The sequence below is a fragment of the Galeopterus variegatus genome, unplaced genomic scaffold, assembly GCF_000696425.1.
Source record: "Galeopterus variegatus unplaced genomic scaffold, G_variegatus-3.0.2 Scaffold419, whole genome shotgun sequence".
Lineage (NCBI taxonomy): Eukaryota > Metazoa > Chordata > Mammalia > Dermoptera > Cynocephalidae > Galeopterus > Galeopterus variegatus.
Genome location: NW_007726530.1, coordinates 98,670 through 121,567, shown reverse-complemented (window position 1 = coordinate 121,567; position 22,898 = coordinate 98,670). Strand labels below are relative to the sequence as shown.

Here is a 22,898-nt window from a genome sequence, read left to right as displayed (position 1 = left end):
AACAATTCTAAGGAAACTAAATGAGATACAAGAAAACTCAGACAACACAATGAAATGAGAAAAAATATACAGGATCTGAAAGAAGAAATATACAAAGAAATCAATGACCTGAAAAAGAATGTAGCAAAGCTTGTGGAGCTGAAGGATTCATTCAACAAAATAAAAAACACAACACAGATCTAACCAACAGTCTAGAACAAGCAGAAGAGAGAATTTCTGACCTTGAAGACAAGCTGTTTGAATTAACACAGGCAGACAGAAAAAAGAATTTAAAAAATTGAAGAAAATCTAAGAGAGATAACAGACAACCTTAAGCACTCAAATATCCAAATCATGGGTGTTCCAGAGGGGAGAAAAAAGGAAATGGCATTGAAAACACATTCAATGTAATAATTGCAGAAAACTTTTCGGGTATAGGGAAAGTCACAGATCTTCAGATTCAGAAGGCCCAAAGATCCTCAAACCGGCAAAACTCAAAGACAAAGAGAGAATCTTAAAATCTGCAAGTGACAAGTGGCAAGTCACCTATAAGGGAGCCATATTCAGAATAACATCAGTCTTTTCATCAGAAACCCTAAAAGCCAGAAAAGAATGGGATGATATATTCAAAATACTAAAGGACAAAAATTGCCAGCCAAGAATACTTTACCCAGCAAGGCTATCCTTCTGAAATGAAGGACAAATAGTATATTTCTCAGACAAACAAAAACTGTGGGAGTTCACTACCACTTGACCAGCCTAATGAGAAATTCTCAAGGAAGCACTGGGTTTGATATCTGAAAAACAACTATCATTGCCATGAATTCTCGAGAAAGAACAAAACCTACCAGTAAAAAAAAAAAAATGCTAATAATGAAGAAAAAAAAATAGTTTATCTACCACCACAAGAAACCAACAAATACAGAAGACAAACAGAAAATTAGAAAGAAAGGAAGAAAAGGTACTTAAGGCATCTAAACAAAACTTAATTAAATGCTAGGAGTAAATCAACACCTTTCAATAATAACTGTAAATGTAAAAACAGGATTAAATTCCCCACTCAAAAGACACAGACTGACTGAATGGATTAAAAAGATGGACCCAACAATATGCTGCCTTCAAGAGACTCACCTCACCTGTAGAGACACGCATAAACTAAGAGTAAAAGGATAGAAAAAGATATACCATGCAAATAGAAATGAAAAATGAGGTGGAGTAGCAATTCTTATATCAGATAAAATAGACTAAAACAAAGTAAATAACATAAAAGGAAATAAAGGAGGCCACTATATAATGATAAAAGGATCTATCCATCAAGAAGACATAGCAATCATAAATAAATATGCACCCAATGTCGGAGCAGCCAGATTTATAAAGCAAACACTATTAGATCTAAAGAATGAGATAGACACTAGCACCATAATAGCAGGGGACCTGAATACCTCACTCTCAACATTGGACAGATCATCTAGACAAAAAATCAATAGAGAAACACAAGATCTAAACAACACTTTAGACCAATTGGACTTGGCAGATGTCTACAGAACATTCCATTGAACAACCTGAAACTATTCATTCTTCTCATCAGCACATGGAACATTCTCCAGGATAGACCACATATTAGGTCACAAAGCAAGTTTCAACAAATTCAAAAAAATTGGAATAATACCATGTATTTCTTCTGATCACAATGGATTAAAATTTGAAATCAATAACAAATGAAACTCTGGAAACTATACAAACACATGGAAATTAAACAACATTCTACTTAATGACATATGGATCCAAGAATAAATTAAACAGGAAATCAAGAAATTTGTTGAAACTAATGAAAATAATGATACATCATATCAAAACCTGTGAGATACTGCAAAAGCAGTACTAAGGGGGAAATTTATTGCATTAAACGCTTACTTCAGAAGAATGGAAAGATGGCAAGTGGACAACCTAACACTTCACCTTAAAGAACTAGAAAAACAAGAACAATCCAAACCCAAAGTTAGTAGATGGAAAAAAATAATTAAGATCAGAGCAGAACTAAATGAAATAGAAACCAGAAAAACAATACAAAAGATCAATAAAACAAAAAGTTGGTTTTTTGAAAAGATAAATAAAATTGACAAACCTTTAGCAAGGCTAACTAAGAAAAGAAAAAAGAAGACCCAAATAACAAAAATTAGACATGAAAACGGTGATATTACAACTGATACCTCTGAAATACAAGGAATCATTAGAGATTACTATAAACAACAATATGCCAACAAATTTGAAAATCTAGAGGAAATGGATAAATTTCTGGACACAAACTACCAAAACTGAGCCAAGAAGATTTAGAAAATCTGAATAGACCAATAACAATAGAAGAGATTGAAGCTGTTATCAGAAGGCTCCAAACAAAGAAAAGCCCAGGGCCGGATGGGTTCACTGCAGAGTTCTACCATACCTTCAAAGAGGAACTGATACCAATTCCCTACAAACTGTTCCAAAAGACTGAAACAGAGGCTTTTCTCTCAAACTCATTCTATGAGGCAAATATCACCCATATATCACAACCAGATAAAGATACATCAAAAATAGAAAACTACAGGCCAATATCCTTGATGAATGTAAATGCAAAAATCTTCAATAAAATACTGGCTAACAGAATATAGCAACACATACACAAAACTATACATCATGATCAAGTGTGATTCATCCCAGGGATGCAAGGTTGGTTCAACATATACAAATCAATAAACCTCATACACCACATCAATAAAAGCAAAGACAAAAACCATATGATCATCTCTATAGACACTGAGAAAGCATTTGACAAAATTCAACAATCTTGAATGATAAAGACTCTCTACCAGTTAGGTATAGATGGAAAGTATCTCGATACAATTAAAGCCATATATGTTAAGCCTGCTGACAATATCATCCAGGAACTAGACAAGGATGCCAACTCTCACCACTCCTATTCAACATAGTGTTGGAAGTACTTGTCAGAGCAATCAGAGAAGAGAAAGAAATAAAGGGCATAGATTGGAAAAGATGAAGTCAAACTGTCCCTGTTTGTGGATGATATGATCCTATACACTGAACAGCCTAAAGCCTCTACAAAAAACTTGGAGTTGATAAATGATTTCAGCAAAGTTGCAGGATACTAAATCAATACACAAAAATCAGTAGCATTTCTATACTCCAACAGTGAACATGTAGAAAAGAAATCAAGAAAGCTAGCCCATTTACAATAGCCACCAAAAAAATAAAATACTTAGTAATAAAGTTAACCAAGGATGTGAAACATCTCTATGAAGAGAACTACAAACCACTGTTGAGAGAAATAAAAGAGGACACAAGAAGATGAAAAGATATCCCATGCTCTTGGATTAGAAGAATTAACATTGTGAAAATGTCCATACTACCCAAAGTGATATACAAATTCAATGCAATCCCCATCAAAATTCCAATGACATTTTTATCAGAAATGGAAAAAACTATGAAGACATTTACACAGAATTAAAAAAAGACCACACATAGCCAAAGCAACCCTGAGCAAAAAAATAAATAAATAAATAAAGCTGGAGGCATAACACTACCTGACTTTAAACTATATTACAAAGCTATAATAACCAAAACAGCATGGTACTGGCATAAAAATCAACACACGGATCAATGAAATAGAATACAGAACCCAGGAATCAACCCATACACCTACAACCATCTGATCTTTGACAAAGGCAGTAAGTCCACACACTGGGGAAGAGCCTGCCTCTTCAACAAATGGTGCTGGGAAAATGGATATTCATATGTAGGAGAATGAAACTAGACCCATACCTCTTACCATATACAAAAATCAACACAAAATAGATTAAAGAATTAAATAACATCCTGAAACAATAAAACTCCTTAAAGAAAACATGAGGGAAACACTCCAGGAAGTAGGAGTGTGTACAGACTTCATGAATATGACCCCAAAAGCACAGGCAACTAAAGGAAAAATAAACAAATGGGATTATATCAAACTAAAAAGCTTCTGCACAGCAAAAGAAACAATTAACAGAGTGAAAATACAACAAACAGAGTGGGAGAAAATATTTGCAAAATATACATCTGACAAAAGATTAATATATACTCAATTAAAAAATGGGCAAAGGAGCTCAATAGGCATTTCTCAAAGGAAGATATATAAATGGCCAACAGAGACATGAAAAAATGCTCAATATCACTCAACATCCAGAAAATGCAAATTAAGACCACTTTGCAATACTATCTCACTCCAGTCAGGATGGCTAATTTCCAAAAGACTGAGAATAATAAGTGCTAGAGAGGTTGCAGAGAAAAAGGAACTCTCATACACTATTGGTGGGGCTGTAAAATGGTGCAGCCTTTATGGAAAATGGTATGGAGTTTTCTCAAACAATTACAGATGGACGTACGATATGACCCAGCTATTCCACTGCTGGGAATATACCCAGAAGAATGGAAATCATCATGCCAAAGGGATACCTGTACTCCAATGTTTATTGAAGTACTATTTTCAATAGCCAAGAGTTGGAACCAGCCCAAAAGTCCATCATCTGATGAGTGGATAAGGAAACTGTGGTAAATCTTCACAATGGAATACTACTCTGTTATAAAAAAGAATGAAATACTACCATTTGCAACAACATGGATGTACTTAGACAAAAATTTATTAAGTGAAACAAGTTGGGCATAGAAAGAGAAATACCACATATTCTCACTTACTTATGGGAGCTAAAAATAAATAAATAAATAAAGGCACAAGCAAATAAAGGGTGGGGGGGGGAACAAAACACAACAATCAAAACAATTCCTTGAACTTGTTAAGTAAGACAAGTGAACACATATGATGTGGGGGGGGGGAGGGGAGAGAAGGATGGGGGAAGAGGAATGGGTAAAGTGTCACGAAAATCAACTGCAGTGTATATTGAGAAGTTAAAAAAAAAGTCTCCCAGCAGTTCTTTATGATACTTCCCACTCCCCTTCTTCCAATCCATGTAGTATATCATTGCCAGACCAATAATCCACATAAGTCAATTTAAAATATTCCCTCATTCCCTGCTCAATACCTGCAATGCTCCCTGTCTTGTTAGGAAGGAAGCTTGGCTTTGCTGGTCTGTCTTTATCTCTCAGTCAAGCTTATAAATGTCTGCTGTCATGGACAGCAAAGAGTTTTGGGGTTAAACAAAAAATTCTTAGCTCTGAAACCTAAAAGCATGATTCAAGTTTTTTGAAAAGATGTATATTGTTTTTTTATCAAAATTTAACATTTTTGCCCCACAAATAATAAATGGAGAGACTAAAGAGACAAGCTACAGGTTAGGAGAGTATATTAGCAAAATCCAAAGACTTGTATTCAGAATATATAAACAAGTCCCAAAATTCAGCAAGAAAACAAACAATGCAATTTTTTAAATGGGCAAAAGATTTTAACAGACACTTTACCAGAGAAAATATACAGATGGCCCAATGTCAGATCAGATGAACATAAGAAAAGATGTTTCAACCATTTATGGAAATGTAAATTTTAATTATAATAAAATATCATTACATACCTATGAAAATGGCAAAAACAAAACCAAAATACACTGACAATAGCAAGTGCTGACAAGAGTGCAGAGCAACTAGAACTCTCATGTGTTGCTAGTGGAAATCCAAAATGGTACAAACATTCTGGAACAGTCTGGCAGTTTCTTATAAGGTTAAACATACACTCAACCATATACTGTGGTAAGAACATTCCCCCATGCTTAGAAAACTTAACCCCCAAAATGGTGGTGAAAGGTGGGGTCTTTGAGAAGTGATTGGATCATAAGGACTGTGCCCTGGTGAATGGATTAATCCATTGATGGTTTAATGGGTTGCAACAAGCATGGTTCTGATGGCTTTATAAGGAGAATGAGTGAGAAAGATAGCTCTCTTGCTCTCACCATCTCTCGCCATGTAATAACCTGACTTACTGTAGATAGTTCCCACCAGAAGAAGATCCTCACTAGACGTGTTCCCTGGACTTTGGACTTCCCAAACTCTGAAACTGTAAAAAATAAATTTCATTCCTTTATAAAATACCCAGTTTCAGGTACTCTGTTATAAGTAACAGAAATGAACTAAATATACCATATGACCCTGCGACCCCACTTAACCTAGGGAAGTAAAACCTTGTGTTCACAGAAAAAAAAAAAAACTGTACATGAATAATTATAGCAACTTTATTCATAATCACCAAAATTTGGAAACAATCTCAATGTCCATTGATAGGTGAAAGATAAACAAAATGTAGTACAGTGGGATACCACTCAGGAATAAAAAGGAACAAAAATATTGATACATGAAAGACATGGATGGAACGCAAAGGCAGTACACTGAGTGAAAGCCTCAAGTCTTAAAACATTATACACTGTAACTCCATTTAAATGACACCCTGGAAAAGGTAAAACTATAGGGAGGAAGAACAAGTAAGTGTTGCATGGGTTGCAAGTGGGAGTGGTGGTGACCAAAAAAGAGATATTGCTAGGGGCTTGCCAGTTAGCTCAGTTGGTTAGAGCTTGGTACTGAGAACACCAGGATCCACGGTTTTATCCCTGCACCAGTTAGCCACCAAAAAAATTAAAAAAACAAGAGATGGTACTAGGGAAATTTGGGTGGTGATGGAACTGTTCTGTATCCTGCTTGTGTGAGTGGTTACGTGAATCTATACACGTATTAAAACGCATAGAACTGTATCCCCAAAAAAGTTATTTTTATGGTATGTCAATTTAACAAAAATTTAATTGGCATTAAAATGATAAAAGAATTGAGTGGCTACATAGAATTCCAGAACCATTCCTATTGTTATTCAGGTTGCTTAGAATGTTTTGCTATTAAAAATAAACATGAAACTAATGTTAATTAATGTATTTAATGAAAACCTATAGCAGTTAAAAGTGCTACAGTCCTCTTTTAAAGGGAGATTTTCTTTGTAAATATATTGCTATGCCTTTGATATTAAGATAAGGGATGCAAAGATCAATATAGTTCAATGAACATTTTTTTAGTATCTGCAAAAATACAAAAAAGATATTTGTAATGTTTATGAGTTAAAGGTAATTATGAGACAGAAACAATTATTGGATGGTACTAGGTATTAAAACAGATACTAATTGCCATAGTTGTTATACTAGCTATGAATCAGTAGATTAATTGTGAGTATAATGACCTTCATATAAATTAGTTTAGAATGTCATGTTAATCATTCAATGAGGAGATAGATTGTAAAGAGAATCTAAATATATCTGAGGATATGCCATTGTGAAGAAATGGCAGATGACAGGGCTACCAGAAGGATTTCTATAGACCTGCTTATCCAAGTCTTCCCAATGTAGAGAGTTGTACAGAGTTCAAGACAACAAAACATCAACTTACAAGACACCCTTGAGTCCAAACTCTTAAGGTATTGGAATTTTCCATAAAAACTCAATATGCACTTTACTCATATCTCTAATATGCCTTACTCTCTATAGAAGCCCAATATGTTGTTATTGAATTAATCTGCTGCAACAAAAATAAATCTAAGTATACAATGCAAATCCAATTTGTGAAGAAAACAGAGGGCCCAACGTGCAGGAGGACAGAACGTCAGTATGGTTGCCGACATTCTAGATGCCAAAGAAACTTCACACAATGCATGTAAAAGAGACAGGAAAGTGATACTTCTTCAGGATAGTCCACCGAAACCACAGCCAGACCTGCCTGCTCTAACCTGGACTTCTGACTATACAGGACAATTATGAGTATACTCACCAACCTATGGCAGCTATGAGTTGAATGTACAGTGTGGTATGTTTGTATGTGTACGTGTGTATTGTGTGTTAGTAGCTAAAAATTTTTATTAGTACAAATGTTAAAATCAAATGTTTGGCTCAGAGATGCAGAGAGCTTGAAAGAGCATCCCTTCATTGTCACGATAAAACACTGCCAGACTGACTGCAAGTTTCTCACTTTTCATGAATCCATCAGAGAGCTGAGGTTGCAGGACAACCAACTAGTCTAAAATCTAATGAGAGTGAGGCATATGCAGGGAGAGACAAGACCAGACCACTTGCTGACCTGGGGCAGATGCAGCCAGACACTGGTAGAAAGAACTCAGCCAGAATAATTAACAAATAGATAGAGGCTGAATATGGACTGATAAGGAATGTGGAGCCCCTGGGAGCTTCAGGTATTCGAAAGTTTTTACCCTCTTGCTGTCTCTTCTCCACGATCCCCACCAAAAGCATATTGAGATAGCAACCCTTGTTGTGCAGACCTGAGGAGCCTCTGCTGAAGGGGGTGGGGGCAGTAACCTTGAGGACTTTTTCCTTTACCTGTCTTGCAAAAAAAAGCTTTCATCTATGAGGGAAAGGGTAACAAGTGTCATCACCCTTAGGACACTGGGGAAAACCCACTGCAACTGAAGAACAGAAAAATAATTCTTCTACTCCTAGTTTCAGCCTGTCCAGGACTGACATTGGACTTTCAGAGCTAAAACTGAGAAAGTCCCTGACAAACTGAAGGGCATTAGAACTGAGATGCAGCACAGGGGAAGATCTAAAGCCAAGGGTGGAGCAGACATTGACAAAAACTACTGGCAAACCAGCTCCCAACTGAAACACAAAGTATCACTAAGGAAATGTGATGTGTGCGGTGCACTGAGGGTGACCATTGCAGCTGAGGAGGAGAATCAAACTCAGTCCTACTCCTAACTCAAACTTGCACACTAGAATTCTAGCAGAAGGACAGGTATATGCGTTTCCAGGCATAAGATCTATTTTCCTCATCTCTGCTGTCCTAAGCAAGGTGTCTGGATTTCAACAAAAAATTACAAGTCATACAAAAATGTGAGAAAAAACAATACACTGTCAAAAAATAAAGCAATTAACAGAACCAGACTCAGATATGACAGAGGTGTTGGAACTATCTGATAGGGAATGTAAATTATGAGTAATGTGATAAAAATCCCTGGTGAGAAAGGAGGACAACAGGCAAGATCAGACGGATAATTTCAGTAGAGAAATGCAAATTATAAGAAAGAATCAATCAAACTGAAATGAAAGAAATCAAAACTACAGTAACAGAGGTAAAGGATGCCTCCAATGGGCTCATCAGTAGACTTAACAAGGAACCAGTGAACTTGAACCTCAGCCAACAGCAAATGCCCAAACTGAAACACAAAGAAAAAAATTAAAACCTAGGTATTTACCCAAAGAACTGAAAACTTATGTTCACACAAAAACCTGTACATGGATGTTTATCATATCTCTGTTCATAATCATCTCACACTATAAGGCCCAGAAGTCTTTCAGCCAGTGAACAGATAAACAAAGCATGGTACATTCACACAATGGAACACTACTCAGCAGTAAAAAATAATGAACTATTGATACTTGCAACAACATCGATAAATCTTAAATATATTTTGCCAAGTGAAAGTAGAAAGACCCAGAAGGCCATATATATTACACTATTCCATTTATATAACTTTTTAGAAAAGGCCAAAATAGGAACAGAACATAGATGAGTGGTTGCCAGAGACTGGAGTGGGGGGAGTGGCTGCTTAGAAGGGGACAGCATGAGGGAATTTTGGGGGTGTCGGAACTGTGGCATGTCATGACCATGATGCTGAATATGTGGCTCTAAGCATTTGTCAAAACTCAAAGAATTATACACCACATGAGTGAATTTTACCCTATGTAAACCAAGCAAAAATATATCTAGATGTGGGGGTGTCCCAAAATGGAATACAAACTGTAACAAATGTTGCTAGCCTAACCTATGATCAACATTCCACATAACACAGGTGGAGAAGAACAGAACTAACCTATGGAATGTTAGAAATCAGTATTCTGATTGAATACTATCAAGGTTAAAGACAAAAACTATTGTACAAATACTACATACTAGTTAGTAAATGTGTTTCTCACAGGGTTATGAGTTAGCAATTCCAAAACTACTTGTGCGTACTGAGATTGAACAAACAAGTAAAAATATCGTAAACTATGCAACCCAAGTTTCCAACCATCAGAGAAAAATTAAACCCTGTGGTATTGATTGAAATTAGATTAGAACTATGAGTTCATAGTTTTAAGTTTATATTCAGATCAATATGGATGTGGCAATAAATATAAATGTGAGCATATGCATGGGGTTTATATGCGTGTGTGTATTTATAAAATCTCTTTTTTATTGATTCAAATTCATGTACCTCCTTCAAGACCAGCTCAATGCCACCTCCTCCATGAAGACTTCCACTTTTACCTCTGCAGATTCCTATTTTACTTTTTAATTCTTTTACAGCACCTGTCAGGTCTGTCTTGCACTTTTGTACATACTTTAGACAATCTTCCAGATAGCAAATTCTTAAAGGTCCTGTTTGGCTTTTATCTTTTATAACACACCCTTCAAGTTCTCTTAAACAGTATAGGCACTCAGTAAATGTTCTGAATGAAATTTAATGCTAGATGCATCTGAACTTTTAGGAATTAACATGCGCCTGAGGTAATCAATTCTCTTCAAGCTAGATTCCTCGGGGCCTCAGAAGATCCAAAGATACTCATCAGGGTACAGTCCTGGGCCCACAACTTTTTCCCTTCTTCTACATCTTCAATATCATCTAGTCCCTACGGCCATAAAAACTAAATACTGATGATCCCTGAACATAAATATCCAACTTTAACTTCTCCTCAGAGAAACTTGGTGGTCTTCCTGATCCCTTCCGCATTTCTCTCCCCATTTGCCTCCAATCCATCAAGGAGGTGTGTGCCAATCCTCTTCCAATTCTCCCTCAACCCACTCCTGTCCATCACTACCATAGTACAAGACATCATCATCTCTCCCCCAAACTTCTGGAAGCTTCCAAGCTGAACAACCTGTTTCACACTCTATTTCATTTTAATTCATTCTTTATATGCACCTAGAATGATTGTTTCCAAAACCTAAATCATATCATGTGTTTGTTTAAACTGTTTAAAATTCTTCAGTGTCTTCCCATTGTACAGAATAGAATCATCACTTTACATTTTGGCCTCAGATCTCTGCACACAACTATGCTCCCAGCTTGCAGAAAGCTCCTCAAACGCAGCTGCCTCCTTCCTTCCTCAGGGTTTTTGCAACTGCAGTTTACTTCTGCTGGAGCAGAGCTTCTCAAACCCTCTGTGGTGAAGAATCTGATCTTTTTGTCACCCCAATCTATCATGAAATTGTACTTTTGTAAAATACAGTAAAAGTCGACTACCAGAAAAAAATTTTTAAGAAATGTTATATTTTTAGATCTAACAGACATAAAGTTAGTCTATAAAACTGCTATGAAATGTTCCAAAGGCTTATTTTCAGTTTCTGTACAGATCTTATTAGGGTCCAGGAACAGTTTGCTACTGAGTAGCCTGGTGTTAGAGTACTTTGTGTATGACTGATTCCATCTGATTTTTAAGGTCTCAGCTTAAATGTCATTTTCTCAGTCTGTCCTGATCATGCTGTCTAATTAGTTTCTTCCCCCTTTAAGATATTTTCTATCACTGTACCCTATTTGTTTCATTCCTAACACATACGTAAATTACACACACACACTTCTTTGGTTACTTTATTCTCTGCCTCTCTCTCATATCTAGGTATCAGGGACTGTGACCGTTTTGTTCACTAAGGTAAACAAAACGCAAAGTCAAACAATGCCAAATAGGATTGGGGACTGATGGATTTCTCTGAGCCTTTAATGTGCTAACATGAAGTGTGAAATTCCAAGAAAACAGTTTCCCAAACTCATTTGACCTTGGACCCTTTCTTCAGGATGTATACTATAGAACACATTATAGAAAATGCTGATCTACAGAAACACCTGGAAAGTCTGAATATGTTAAAACTACTTTTACCAGGTTATAAATTTTAAGGTACATTGACATCCAGACTTAACCTGCTTTCATGATTTCAAGGTGGAGGAGAAAGTAGAAAGCTGGAATTATGCCAAGGATTTGGTAGGATGGGGGTGCAGCACTCGTCTGCCTGTTTTTCTCTCAGCTTCCTTTCTACCCTTTCATAATGTGGAGCTGAAACACTGAAAATTAAGTTTCCCAAATTTCTCAGCCAAATGACTTCAGGATAGGTTTTTCCAAAAAGAGGCGCTGGCAGGAGATTGGAAAGATGAAGAAAAATGAAAGATTTATTTTATTTTTTTAAATTCTAACTACTTCTGACAGCAGTTTAGGCTTCAGCAGCCTTCTGCAGCTCCAGCACTGTCCCCAGTTCCAACAGCAAAAAAGCAGCAGGGAAGCCAGACAGTGTCGCCCTCCACGGCCTTCTGTAGCTGCAGCAGCAGTGACAATGGGGTTGGCAGCAGCATAGTTTCCATCCTTCAGCAGCATCACTGTGAGCCCCCTCCTGGTACTCCCATGTGTTCCTCCAGCCAGGACTAGTAGCAACCTCCTGTAGTCACTGGCTCTGTATTACACACCTTCAACCTTTTGCTCCTCCAGGCCTTCCAACACTTTTGGAAGTGCTGAAACCAATTCATTCCATGAAATTCCCTCTGTTTGAAATACCTAGAGTGGTTTCTGTTTTTCTAACTGCCCACTGATTGATATCAGATCAGGATGGGAAAAGATAATACTATCTTCCAAACAGATTGCATGAGAGTAGAAAAATGTCATCTGCTCTATCTGGTATCAATATAAGTTAAGAAGTAAACAGTAAGAAAAACAGCTGGAGCAAAATGAAACAGTGAATTATGGAAACAATACCATGAATAAAAACAAGAGTGAGGGATTCTAATTTCAGTCACTCATGGGGTTACCTTTGCGTGTCATTTCACTGTTCTAAATCTGTCTTCACTTCCTTCCTTTATTGCTTCTAACACCACAGGGCAGCCAGTCATGATCTCTCTCAATCCACCGAAGCCACCCCAAATAAGCAATCTAAGTTAAGGCATGTGCTTGCCCTGACAGTGCAGCCTCAGGATGTTTCCTAGCATTGGACTATCACCCAAAATCCTGTCTAAGTAAAATCTGGAGTTGCCTCTATTCAACAGTTGCTTATTAAGTATTATTCTTGTGAGACACTAGGCAGGGAAAAAACAAGTTCACATAATGACATGTGGGAGACAAGCAATGTGTACAAATAACAGCAAATCTCTGAGTGAAACAAGCACTATCACAGGGGTGCAAATTAAGGCAGCAAGAGCTAAGAGGAGGGAGCAATTAATTCTGTGGGGATCCTTCAACAGGCTTCACAAATGACACAGTGCATGAAGTTGAGAATAGAGCTCATGGCCTTAAGTAAAAATAGCCAAGACCAGAAGGGGCAGTGGAGTCAGATTGAGTGGGTCCTTCCATGGCCAGAACGATGTCATTATCCTTTATGGCACTAGAGAGCCATGTGAGGCTTTCAGATTAAGAAATGATGTGAAAATATTTTAAAACTTGCAATATATAAATATAACTATAGGAAATAGTTGTTGAGAAATGTTGTTAGTGAGGAAGAAAAAATTGAGCATTTTATACTGTTTTCATACAATATCTGTTATGCTTAGGGTATTTGTATGGTGACGGTATCAATGGGATGCTCAAGACATAATAAGCAAAAGGAATTGTCTTAACAAATTGTCACAATAATGACATAGCTTGGTCAACTGCAAAGTTGTTGGAAAGAAATAGTTACTTATAAAGACTGAAATTGAAGTTGCAAAGAAAAAATTAATATCACTTTTGAACCACCTAGAGTGAAAACAATAGTTTTTTTTTAAAGTTTCTGGATATTACTGATTTGGAAGGACAATGAGAAATAATAATAGTTTCTGGATACAAAGAAGCTGGAAATTAGTCAATATTGTACAACAAGAAACAAATTGCAGAAATATATTCTGAACTCATTTAATTCCTACATATCCCATGATCAGTGAAGAAACAGAAATGGCATAGTGATTTCTGAATGCCATTACATGGGAAATTAGTTACAAATTTTCAAAGTAAAATGGTAAAAACACCAATAAAGCCAGCACTATTCTGAGCTACATATAAATGAGGAATTGTAACTCAGATGAGGAAGCTTTAAATGCTCTCAAATGACCTTAGGATAAATTGCACCTGAAATATCTCATTTACTTCAGTTAGCACTATATCAAAAGATGGAGACAAACTGAATGGAAAACTAAGAAAAACAGGATAGTATTAAGGATATTGATTTATGAAAAATATTATAGAAACAAAATATGTGTAACTTTGTGAAGAGATGACTAAGGAATGATGACGGTCTATAAATATTTAAAAGGTATAAACATCCAGTAGTAGGAGGAATTATTTAGCATGTTATAAAGAGCTATAATTACAGTTTATGAGATGAAAATAGACAAGCAAAGTTTAAAGCATTCAAAACTACCTTCCTTGGGATAATGGAGACTTGAATTTAAACAGACAAATAATGTGACTTTTGGGACACTTGAACATTTGTGTCTGTTTTTTTTTTCAATTTCTATTTTTTAGAAAATATTATCAACTTAATGAGAAGAGATTTATAGGCATAAATTTCTTTTCAAGTGTAAGAACAATAAATACTTAATTGTTTTATTTTTCTTCCACACTTCCTTGTAAGAGAATCTCAGGTGGCTCACTCAATCACTTGTCAATAGAACACAGAAAACAAACACAATCCATAAATACTTCCCCAATATAATGTCAATCTTCTTTTCTACTAGACCTACTTACTAGCAGTGAGCAAAACTCCCTAATTGGAACTGTGCCTAAACATTACTAAAAGATCATAATTCACTGATTTAGAGTAGTAACTGGAGTTATGTGCCTAATTGAGGTAAAGACAAATGCTGGCTGCTTTACATCAAAAAGAATCAAGATTTTATTTCCACTTGACACTAACTACCGCCTCTTTCTTTAATTGCTTCCTTCCCTACAAAAGATTTAAATTTCCAGCCACAACCACTTTCCTGTGCCAATGTTCCATATCTCATACTGTATGTCCTGCTGTTTCCTCAAACTCAATGGACTCCAAATCAAATTCATTTGACAAAAATAAAATAAAATAAAATTTGCTGCACATTTTGTGTATACCAGCTCCTGTGCTGCTGAGCTAGGGATAAAAACATGATTATGAAAGGAATCCTACAGGAAGAAGCTCCCAGATCTTGTCTCTCCACCATTAGCCATTTCTCAAGTTTTAAACTACCTAATTCTGTTATAAACACTATCTAAGGCTGGGTCCCAAAGAAGTGCATGATTCATTGAGATTCTGGTGTGCATGATTTGAGAGAGAGCTCTCTGGATAAAAGAAGTAAAGTAAGCAGGATAGGACAGGGGAAGGAGCTAAATAAGGCTGTGGTACCACCTGGAGTCCAGCTTCAGCCTGATCCCCTGGGCAGCTCTGGAGCTTGAGTGATACCACTGAGTTGATCCCACCTTGAGCCAAGGATTGACTCTTGTACTTCCATGTCTATTAATCTCTGACTATGAATAGCAATCTCCCCAGAAGGTGCTATGTGTAACCACACCATTTTTATACGGCCATTCTTTCAATGGGTAGTAATTTTCTGGAGAAGTGAGCACTATGAGCCATTATCAGCCCACTCTCGAAGCAGCTGCGGAATGTATGCACCACCTGGTAAAGGGCATCTGACTGGCCACCAGCCATGCCTACTATAAACACCATCACTTCCCTGGCTGCTTAGGGTTAGAACTACTATTCTTGTCAAGTCACACCAGATTTGTCACTAAATCATCCTAAGCTGTCCCTAACTAAAATTCTTCTTTTACACTTTCTTTTGTCTTTCCCTTTGCATTTGCCTACTATAAACACCATCACTTCCCTGGCTGCTTAGGGTTAGAACTACTATTCTTGTCAAGCCACACCAGATTTGTCACTAAATCATCCTAAGCTGTCCCCAACTAAAATTCTTCTTTTACACTTTCTTTTGTCTTTCCCTTTGCATTCATTCTCAACCACCACTTGGAGTAGACCCAGTCCTTATTGACTCACACTTAATCTGCAATATCCTAACCAGTCTCAAGATTTCCAGAGGGTAAAAAAGGCATCACAAATGGGCAAAGCTGATGGGTGGGAACTGGACTATACTGGAAAGTTCATGCTCTGTCTGAAAGAAACAGCCTCTGCTCAGCTCCAAATGTGGGAATTTTCACCCAGTATTGCAGATCTTCTGGTATTTCCAGAGAAGCCAGAAATCCAAATTTTTATGTGAAGATTTCTAAATTTTATATGGTAAGCAATTCTAGTTTTTCTAAAAAAGCTGTACAGAAAGAGAAAAAAATCTGCATATCAAATGTAGTGTACTCACCATAGCCATTTTACGAATTCTGGCCAAAAGTCCAAGACAAGAGATGACATTCAAACAACTATAGCACAAAATGAAGGGAGATAAAAATCTCAAGGGAGATGCAGATAAAGTGCTGTGGGGGTTCAGAAAAAACCCTGAGGTCTCATGAGTAAGGACCCTGTCATTATTAGATTTTCCATCTCTGGTCCAGCACAATGCATGGCACATAAAAATCCCAAACAAATATTTGAACAAACAAATGAACAAAGGAGCAAACAGAGGAACATGTATCTCCATTTGTTGTTGGAATGCAAAGCAAGGACAGTATATAACCAAGCAATCATCCTAGTAGCTGCCAAGCACAGAGTGGAAGCTGCCCGACACTGTCCTCTGGGGCTCTGTCAGCCAGGGTTACTCAGACACAGACCCCAATGAAGCCAGCTCTCCATCTGCCTTAGCTCTGCCACACTGAGTGCTGAAAAAAAAATCACACAATAAACCAAGCCCAAGTCCCTTGTTTGTTCTCTTTCAGCAGGCACAGGCCTCTTCCTTCACAGAATTAGCAGCTTTCATCCCGAAACTCCCCAAACTCACGGCCTCTGCCACCCCACTGTAATCACATCCACCACCGCCCCTCCACCGGCTGCAGAGGAGGTGAGTCCTCTTCCCACGAGTCTCTCCACCCATCTGCAGAGCTCGTTCTCTCGCACCCTCTGGTCTTCAGCCTTGCCCTCCCTACTGCAGCAGCTGGACACATCTGAGCATGACCTTGTCCAGTGGCTTGCTGCTCACACCTTCCTGTTCTCTCCCTTCTCCTTTTGTGCCTCTGTGTCCTTACTGCCGCGTCTTCCTTCTAACTTTTGATGTGCCTCAGTATTCTATCCTAAATAACCCTCTTCACATTTCCTTACTCTCTATCTCAAAATAATTTGTAGTTTAATTTGCCATCTGTATGCTGATAGCTTTTCAAGTTATTTGGTATTTTTGTTTGTAAAAGTGAGACACGCACATGAAACAAATCAGTTCAGAAAGTTTACAAAGAAAACTGTGCTCCCTTGCATAGCTCTTCCTTACTCATAGCCCCCACACCAGAAGCACCCTCCTGTAACCAGTGCTGGCTTTACTGATGTTATCTCCAGAATTCTAAGCAGTATGCTTATGCTTCTATTTCATGATTTTGCACATTTAGACAATGTCTAATGACTTCCCAATATTGAAAGGTGAGAATATAGTTCACTAAACACCACTCATCCCCTTTCTCTCCTCTTCGCCTTCTAGTGTTTACAATGCACATAATTTTTCTACCAGTTCTCCTTGTAAATAAGAATTAAATCTCTACTTTCTTCTCATCAACTTTCAGCAGTATTTCTTAACTCCCAATTCCATAAAATAAGAACGTGAACAGTCCTGTCTTCCCTCCCCTTCCACCTCGTACCTCATATCAGCCTCACTTGGACTTGACCACTATTTTTACCCTTCTACTGTAGCCAAATCTCTCTTGCTTCATATAGAGATTCGTGCTAAAAGATTCATGTTTGTTGGCTAAGAAATGAACAGTATTTACATTACTCTTACTATTACATATTAGTAGTATTTATATGACTATTACTCTGTAAATATTGGGTCAAATAGTGGGCTGGAACTACACTTCCTTCTCCAATTTTGTGACCCCCTAGGCCACTGGTGGACAATTCCAAGCATCAGGATCAAGTGGATTCCATTTTCTTATACTTCCCAATTATTTAAAAGCATGCAACATTGTAATTTCATCATTTTAAATAATAACTTTCTTATATACTTTTGCTAAAATTTCTAATCGCCTTTGTTTAGTTCTTGATCATCTCCTTCACATCTACAGACTCTACGTCCTATCATTCCGTGAAGTTCCCTTTTCCCCCCAGACCCCCACTCTCCTGGCCAATCTGGTCAGCTTTGTCTTTAGTCCTCCGCACACCCGTTATCCTAGACCTTTTCTACTCACCCTTCCAGGTTGAAATCACTGTCTCCAGAATCTGTCTTCCTTTTTCTTGGATATGCCCTTGTTTTCCTGGATCTCACTCTCAGGTAATTTCTTAAAAAGGATGTGTATGGGGCAAATGATCTGATTCTTTGCATGTCTGAATTTTTTGTTTTCCTTTGCTTTCGCCCTTGGCTGTGAGTTTGGCTGGTTATAATCTTTGAAAGCATTGCTCCCTTGCTTTCTAGCCTTCAGGGTTGCTGATGCCAGACTGATTCTTGTTCCTTTGTAAGTGATATCTTAATTTTCTCAGTTGAAGCTCTTATCATCTTTACTTTACTTGGTGCTCTGAAACTTCATGCTGCTTTGTCTGGAGAATGGTCTTTTGCATTCGGTTTCAGGGTACCTGGTGAGCCCTTCCAATCTGAAGACTGAGTCTTAGAATAGATTTCCTAGAAAACAGCACCTGAGATAAAAGCTTGTTATTGGGGAGTGTAATGACAGAAAAGCAGGAGTGAGAGAAAGCAGAGTGAGTCAAGGAAGGAGGGAGAAAATTACTGAGAAGCCCAGGACTTCATGAACAACTGACTGCGAGGTCCTGCAGGACCTCTTCAGAAAGGAAGTTTAAAGTTATGCTTCTCGGGCCAGCCCGGTGGCGCACTGGAGAGTGTGCCGCTTGGCAGCGCAGCGGCGCTCCCGCCGAGGGTTCGGATCCCATGTGGAGGCCAGTTCCCGCTCACTGGTTGAGCGCAGTGCAGGCGCAACACCGAGGGCTGCGATCCCGTTGCCGGTCAGTAAAAAAGACAAAAAGGAAAAAAAAAAAAAAGTTATGCTTCTCAACATAGTCCTTCTGAAAAGGAGTGGAGTTTTGAAAAGGAGGAAAAGAGTGCAGTTTGCCCAGTCCCACCTCCTTTTGGTCAAAGATTGCTCCATGGGATGACTCCTACCCTTGCAGGTTACATATTTATTGGTGCTGAGAGGGCCCTCAGCAAGAAGAAATCCCCAGGGTAAGAGGGAAAAGGTGCTTCAGGGGCAGGAGGCAAGATGCTTCCAGGTTGTGTCCTTAGGTGACATGAGGACCAAAGGCAGCTGCCACAGCAGGCCTTTTTGCTGCTGCAGCAGCAGCAGAAGCAGTGACCTGACTCCATAACCATGGGAACAGCACCTGTCACTGCTAGATTCAGTCCCTGAGGATCAGAAGTTGTAGATAAACTGAATCCATTGAAACTACTATTTTGGCAGCTCTGGGAAATTGTCTTCTGGTCATTCTACCGTTTTTTGTTTGTTTGTTGTTTGTTGGTTTGTTTGTTGCTCATTCACATTTTTAACCTCTAAGAGCTCTTTCTTGGTCTCTGTTTATTCCTTTCTTAAACATTCTGTTCTTGATTTAAGGCCATAATACTTTCTCAAACATCCATGAGAATATTAGATTTTTAAGTTTTCTTCTATTAAGAGGAGTCTGCATAGTGGTTTAGAGGATGAATCCTAGAACCATACAGTCTGGGTTTGAATCTCAGCTCTGCTGTGGCTTTGTGACCTTGGGGAACTTGTCTGTGCATTAATTTTGATGGAGTTCAGGACACACTACCCTAAAATGACACCTTGGCATACTGATTGAGAAAAAGGCAGAAGCAGCAGGAAGATCTTTCTGACCTTCCTCTGCCTTTTTCCCTTGAAGCAAGTCATAAAACCTAGAAAGGATTTTCTGACTGTTGGTGTGAGCAGGACTGAAGCCATGTTGGGTTCTGAAGCCTCATGGCTCTAAAAGATTTTAAAAGGACAGTTTTTATGTTTTTCATTTTTTGTGGGGTTTTTTGGCATGCATTTCTCTGAATTCCCTTTTTTCCCCACAGTTATTCAATATTTTGAACCTTGCTATGGGGCAAGATGACTTTATTTACATGAATGTAAAGTTGTGTTTTCCAGTAAGCCTGGAGCTGCAGACTTGCACGTACTATCCAGACCCTGAGAAACCAAGGAAGACTTCAGTAAAGTTATGCAGATTCTGCCCCTCCCACAGGACCCTAAGATAACATCAAGGACAGGAGCAGAAACCAGACAGAGCCTTGGCAAGAATTTTCACCTGGCTCCTCGCACTGCTCACGTCTGTCTCCTCCTGTTTTTCATTTCCCATGTTCCATTCTCTCAACCCCCTCTTTAAAAACCCCTCAGTAAATCTGAGACTTTGAGATGGCTTTAGTCGGCCATTCTCCCTCAGGTTTAGTGGAGAGATGGGTTAGCCCAATGTCTTTCCGCAGGTCACTGGTTTTCCTTAATAAGAACTGACTTCCACTTTCACCAACATTTGGCTTTACAGAGGTTTGTTTTTGAAAGGGGGCAGGCAGCTGCACTTGGGCCTGGTAACATGACTTTTCCCTGAAGCATTTCATAAGACCCTCATGTGAGAGGTGCCCTCCCTGTACCAGGATAAAAAGAACATCCTTATTTCCAAAGACCAAGGCACACAGCAGAATCTGAACAAAAAGGCCTGGCTAAGTTTCCCCCGGTTTATTTCACTCACCTCAGACTTTGCCCTATCATATTTCTCCATGATCGTCCACTTTTTATCAAACCTACTATAAAAAACACTCAGGTTTAACTGTTTCTTCAGGTTTTCGTTTCCTTATGAAAGTTCCTGTGTCCCATAAAACTTAAATGAAATAAATTTGTATGTTCCTCTCTTATTAATCTGTCTTTTGTTACAGTGGCCCCAGCCAATGAAACTAAGATGAGTAGATCAAAAAGATATTTTACCTCCCCTATAGTTATTTTCTTTTCTTTCTTTTGCTTTAAACAAATACTAAATACTTATTACACAAAATTATAAAACTATCAATTTGTTAAACTTAGAAAAGGTACTAATTTGTAACTCTAAAAAAGACTTTGCATTTTTTGTTACTCAAGCTAACTGACCTCTAAGTTCTAAAAGTTGCAAATTTTTTGGTTTAAAAAATGTCACTCCTTGGTGTACTGTGCCTCTGTCTCTCTATTGAATGGGTTCATCATATCTTCCATGTTGCAAAGTGAGTAAGCAAGGTAAAAAAAATTAAACTAAAGATTATTTTAAAAATAGAATGAATAAAAAATGTCCCTCTATGATTGTCCCAATTAATTCTGTTATGCTATGGCAAAAACTAATACCTTCAAAATGTTCTGCGCATTTAAATGAAATAATGTTTGTAACATAAACTTATGTAAATAGCTTTTACATCATTGATAGACCAACATATGCATTAAATACGCTCTCAGTATGAACAGGAAATACTAATGACAGTGCCAGCATTGAACTTAATACCTGTCAACTCATATAGGAAGATAATTAATGTCAATCTGACCAGGTTAGTGATATTTAAAGAACATGGTTAGTGACTGTATCTCCCAGAATAATTAAACATACTAACATTCTCATCGACTACATAGCAATTTCATTATCTCATATTCTTCTCTATATTCTTGTCTCCAAAATAATCCTATGTGGGATATATAGAAGTGGCCCAGAAATTTCTGATCCTGTATTTTTGGTCCAATTCTTCTCAACCTTTGGAAGGTCTGTAAAGCCTAGAGGGATCATTATTACCATTGTTTTCAATCTTTTAATTTTGCCAATATTCTTTGTTATTCTGTCTTTTCATTTGCATGCCTATCTAGAATTTTCAATTCAAGTTATGCAAATCTCTTTCTTTGGTCCAATTCTTCTCAACCTTTGGAAGGTCTGTAAAGCCTAGAGGGATCATTATTACCACTGTTTTCAATCTTTTAATTTTGCCAATATTCTTTGTTATTCTGTCTTTTCATTTGCCTGCCTATCTAGAATTTTCAATTCAAGTTATGCAAATCTCTTTCTTGAAACCTGGAAATTTCATTAACAGCAGTTTTCCTTTGTTTCTGCCTTTTCTACCTTTTTCCTTATCTCCATTCCAAGCCTCAAAATTTCTTTCCATGTTTTCTTCTACTGGGTAAACTTTCTAGTATTAATTTTAGTTTAGATAGGCATTAATGCTATTTCCACTCCTTTTTCTCTTCCTCTTTTCTTTTAACTTCTTTTAAATATAAGCATATTTCACCAACATTTATGTACTTTTCTGTTTTTTCCAAGCTTCAACTGCCGACTTCTGCTTCTTCTTTGTTCCTCTTTTTGCTTTTAATCATATTCTTGTCTATTATGAAGAAGCTTAGGTATATCCTCTGTCTTTAACTTGAAAGTTTTCTCCTTTTTTTCTGTTCTGTAGTTTTCCAATTTTGAATAGATTTTTTTTTCTTCTAGAATCAGAAATTTTTAAGATTTGAATTGACACATTGTAATTGTACATACTTATGGGGTACAATCTGGTGTCCTGATACATATATATGTTGTATAATAATAGGGTCAGGGTAGTTACAGTATTAATCACCTCAAGCATTTATCATTTCTTCGTGGCAAAAACATTCTAAAGCCTCTCCTGTAGCTATTATGTAATATACAAATATTAACTGTGAATCATAATCACCCTACTATGCAATAGAACATCAGAACTTATTCCTGCTGTCTAATTGTAAGCACCCGTTGGCCAGCCTCTGTCTGTTGTCCCTTCCCCCGTCCCCTCCCCAGTCTCTGGTAACCACAGTTAGAGTCAGAAATTTTTTTTTTTTTTTTTTTTGTCTTTTTTCGTGTCCGGCAACGGATCGCAACCCTCAGTG

General features: G+C 37.6%; 1 pseudogene; it reads right to left on the bottom strand.

The window, feature by feature from the left end:
• Positions 1-21,666: 21,666 nt before the first annotated feature.
• On the bottom strand, positions 21,667-22,475 carry LOC103587108 (annotated as a pseudogene).
• Between the last annotated feature and the right edge of the window lie 423 nt (positions 22,476-22,898).